The sequence below is a fragment of the Engraulis encrasicolus genome, chromosome 10, assembly GCF_034702125.1.
Source record: "Engraulis encrasicolus isolate BLACKSEA-1 chromosome 10, IST_EnEncr_1.0, whole genome shotgun sequence".
NCBI classification, from domain to species: Eukaryota; Metazoa; Chordata; class Actinopteri; order Clupeiformes; family Engraulidae; genus Engraulis; species Engraulis encrasicolus.
In genome coordinates, this window is record NC_085866.1 from 18910657 (window position 1) to 18914814 (window position 4158).

Below are 4158 nucleotides of genomic sequence, written 5' to 3' on the forward strand. Positions count from 1 at the left end.
GAGCCAGGTGAGCTACATGTCAGGCTCAAGTCAGTTGCACATTGCACCTGTATGGAGACAAAAATGGGCACATCAACTTATCAATGTGATGTCAAAGTGCTCCAGCTGTGTGATTCATAGCACATGTTTTTTTGTCAGCAAGAAAATGACCACATTTCGTTTCGTAAAACTACACTTGGATGGATCATGTACATAGTCACACAAGTAAAATATGGAAAATGGGGAAGATCTCCAGCTCCGGTTGTGGCTTCATGTTATGATGAGCTATCCAATTGCTAGCAAAATAAAGCCAAACGCCATTGCAGACACACACTCATAGACCAGAGAGGTATGCATGACTCATCTCAGAAGGACATACGTAGTTCGGTATGGAAACGTGATGGACTGTTCCTTTAAACTGAGCTAGATGCTCTCAGTGAGGATTTGGTGGCTGTTCAGATGGTTCTCGATCAGATGTTTTTAGAATGGTGGGGCGGCCAGATGTTTTTTTTTTTTTTTTCACAGTTTTCCTAATGCTTTTTAATGCTCTAATCCAATGATTCTAAAAGTGTGGTTTGCCATCCACTGGTGGTCTGTAAGACCTCATGTGGTCCCCAAGGGGATTTCTACATAGTAGTCAGGATTTACGGGACAAGCTATCAAGCTATATCTGTAACATTATCAGTCTAAACTTATCGTGTTCTTCCACTAACAATGAGACAGGACTGGAAATTATATATATAAAACAAGTGGCCTGCATGTGAATTTGCAGTACCTAAAACTTGTAGCAAAATTGAGCTACAATCAGATTGAGCCTGAACCACTTGACAGGTGGTTCTTGAGAAAAAAATGTAAGCAGTGATGGGCAAAATGGATTCATTATTTTACAATCTACAGTAGAGCCACATGTTCCAAATTGCCTTGTTGTACCTGTTCAACTCAACCAGGTGATTCTTCAAACAGTCAGTTAGGTCAGGAAGGGTGTCGCGCCAATTACTCCAGGCCTTGTGGGTGCGTGGGTTCTGGGTATTGTAGAACACAGGAGGAAGAAGAGAACTCGCACACCAAGGGTTGCCGATGCAGGAAAGGTGTTTTAATCCATCAGCTTCAATAAAAAATGAATTAAAGTGCTACCACAGCACTTTGTTTTATTTTTTGTTTAAGTTGATGGAAAGTGCTACCACAGCACTTTATTTTATTTTTTGTTTAAGTTGATGGATTAAAACACCTTTCCTGCATCGGCAACCCTTGGTGTGCGAGTTCTCTTCTTCCTCCTGTGTTCTTCGAACAGTCACTCATCTGGCTGAATTGGACAAGTAAATCCAGGTCGTAACTAATGAATCCATTTTGCCCATCACTGAATGTGAGGGACAACTGGTCTGAAAGAGACGCCACTCTAGTGTAAGCCAACCCATGCTAGCTGTGTCACTAATGGCATTTGCATCAGCTGGTTTTGGTTGGTTGGAGGTTTCAACTAACACTAAACTGCCCCATAATGCTTCGTCACTAGCGACTGTTTTGACCAGATCTTTTAGTGGTGTTGGTGGTGGGGCAGATCAGTGCAGTGGGGCATTATAATGTGCTATACGTTTTCCCCCCCATGTTTTCTTTTCTTGAGGGGGGGGGGGCTAACAATAAAGCTTTATCAGTGTTATAAATGTTATTAGACTCTGTCAAAAAGCTTTGTCACTGGTGGCTGTTTGTTTTTGTTTGTGTGTGTGGGGGTGGGAATGGGGGTGTTGTTTGTGTGCATCTGTGAGGGTGGGAATCGGGGGGTGTTGTGTGTAACATTACAGTGTGTTATAAAGCTGTCACTGGTGGCTGAGATTGAAACTGATGTGTGATGTTTGTGTGTGTTTTTTAATGGGGCGGGGGTTCTAACATTACAGTGTCTTTTAAAGCTTCGTCACAGCTGGCTGCCTCGTGTTTCCGATCAGATGTTTTTTGGGGTGGAGGGAGAGTGTGCTATTTAACTTACTGTAGTCACCGGCGGCTGTTTTGAATCCGACGTGGCTCCAGCAGGGCTGGTCTGGGAGTTAAAAATGGCCTGGGCATTTTCAGCTAGGGTCAGTTAATCATGCCATTAGGAGAAAAAATGAGACATTTTTAGTCATTTTGTATGAGCTTTTTTGACCGTAACACCCCCAATGCTTTATATCTGACTGTTTCAGATTCGTCCGCTGTAGAAACTTGAGGACCGATACCTTGGACGACAGGGTCAGGCCGAAATCATCAACAATCTACCGGGCAAATGCCCTGCCTGCCTGATGGTTGATCCAGCCATGGGTTCCAGACTGGAAGAGCAGATGAGGAGGGAGCATCTGAGGACTCTTCCTGTCCCTATTGCACGCTTGGTTTCCGCAAAACACTTACATGTAAATCTGCTCCACTCGGGAGGCTGGAGGCTACCCGAGGCTAGTTCACTCTAGTTCGCTAACTTTGGGAGCGCTTTGTATGTGGCAGAGGTTTCTTTTTTGATGGTGACTGTTTTATACATGCTTTTTCAAGTTGGGAAACCAGGAATTCCTGATAGCCTAAAAACTCTTGTTTAATCAGAAAAAAAATCACGAGATATAAAAGATTTATACGATATAAATGTAATCATGGTTAAATGTAATCATGGATTTCATGGTTACACTAGGATTACTGTCATTTCAGCATACACAACTTTCATGACATCTTTGGGCCTCACCTTTGAAAGCAAACTCTGAGAGCTGGTTGAGCAATAAAGGCCTAGTATACTGTATATACCATAACACCCCATCAACACACACACACACACACATGCACACGCACACATACACATACACATATAAACACACGCACACATGCACACGCACACATACACACACACATGCACACGCACACATACACATATACACACGCACACACACACATACACACACACACACACACACACACACACACACACACACACACACACACACACACACACACACACACACACACACACACACACACACACAGGTTCACACACACACACACACACACACACACACACACACACACACACACACACACACACACACACACACACACACACACACACACACACACACACACACACACACACACATTCTGGAAAAGGTCTTTAATGGGATAGGACAGATCTTAAAGGATCAATATTCATACTCATTATTCAAGGACAAACAAAGCATCACCATCTCCAAATGTGCATACTACTAATAACACACATAAAATAAATATACGCACACACACAAGTACTACATACACACACACACACACACACACACACACACAAACACACACACACATACACATGGACAAACACACACACACACACACACACACACACACACACACACACACACACACACACACACACACACACACACACACACACACACACACACACACACACACACACACACACACACACACACAGGTTCACACACACAGACACACACACAAGATAGAAGGCTTAGAAGCCTTGTCAAGGCCCGCAGGTGAACCGGCTGACCGGGAGGCACAGCGTGGTGGAGTGGGTGGGCAGAGGAGGAGTTGAGTTTGGTGGTGAAGATGCTGAAGAATAGGTCACGGTGTCTCAGTGGGCAGAGGAACAGGTCACGCTGTAGTGATGAAGAGGAGTTCACACAGGCCGGCTCACAGCTCTGGCTGGGCCCAAGGCAAAGTCATCTGGAAAGACCCCCCCTCTCAACACAATAATAACAAATGCACTGTTGCATCAGCATATACGTAGTACTCTGGGACCAAAGACACTGTAGAAGGTGTTAAATCAACTATCTAAGTGTTGAATTAAACACTGTATTTTTTTTACTGCAAATACAATGAAATGAACACCCAATTCTGTCCCTATCCTAGCCAGGCCGTGCCCTCCTAGTGACGCAACAGCTTCAGCGTTGCTACCAGTCAGGTGAAGAGCAATGCAAGTACTTTCTGAGCTCCCGTAAAATCGGGAACTCCTCCCACTTTGTTGGGAAGCAAAGAATCATTAGCAAACCAAGGGAGGCCATTTGGGAAATGCTGTTTGGGAAATGTTAATTGTTATGCTCTTGGTCAGACCAAGTCTCGAAGAGATTTGAAAGTCGATGATAATCAGGCTATCCCTACCCCACCCCCTGTCTCCCTGGGCCTGAGACAACTGACCCCTTTGTCCCTCCTTGTCAGCTTCCCTGA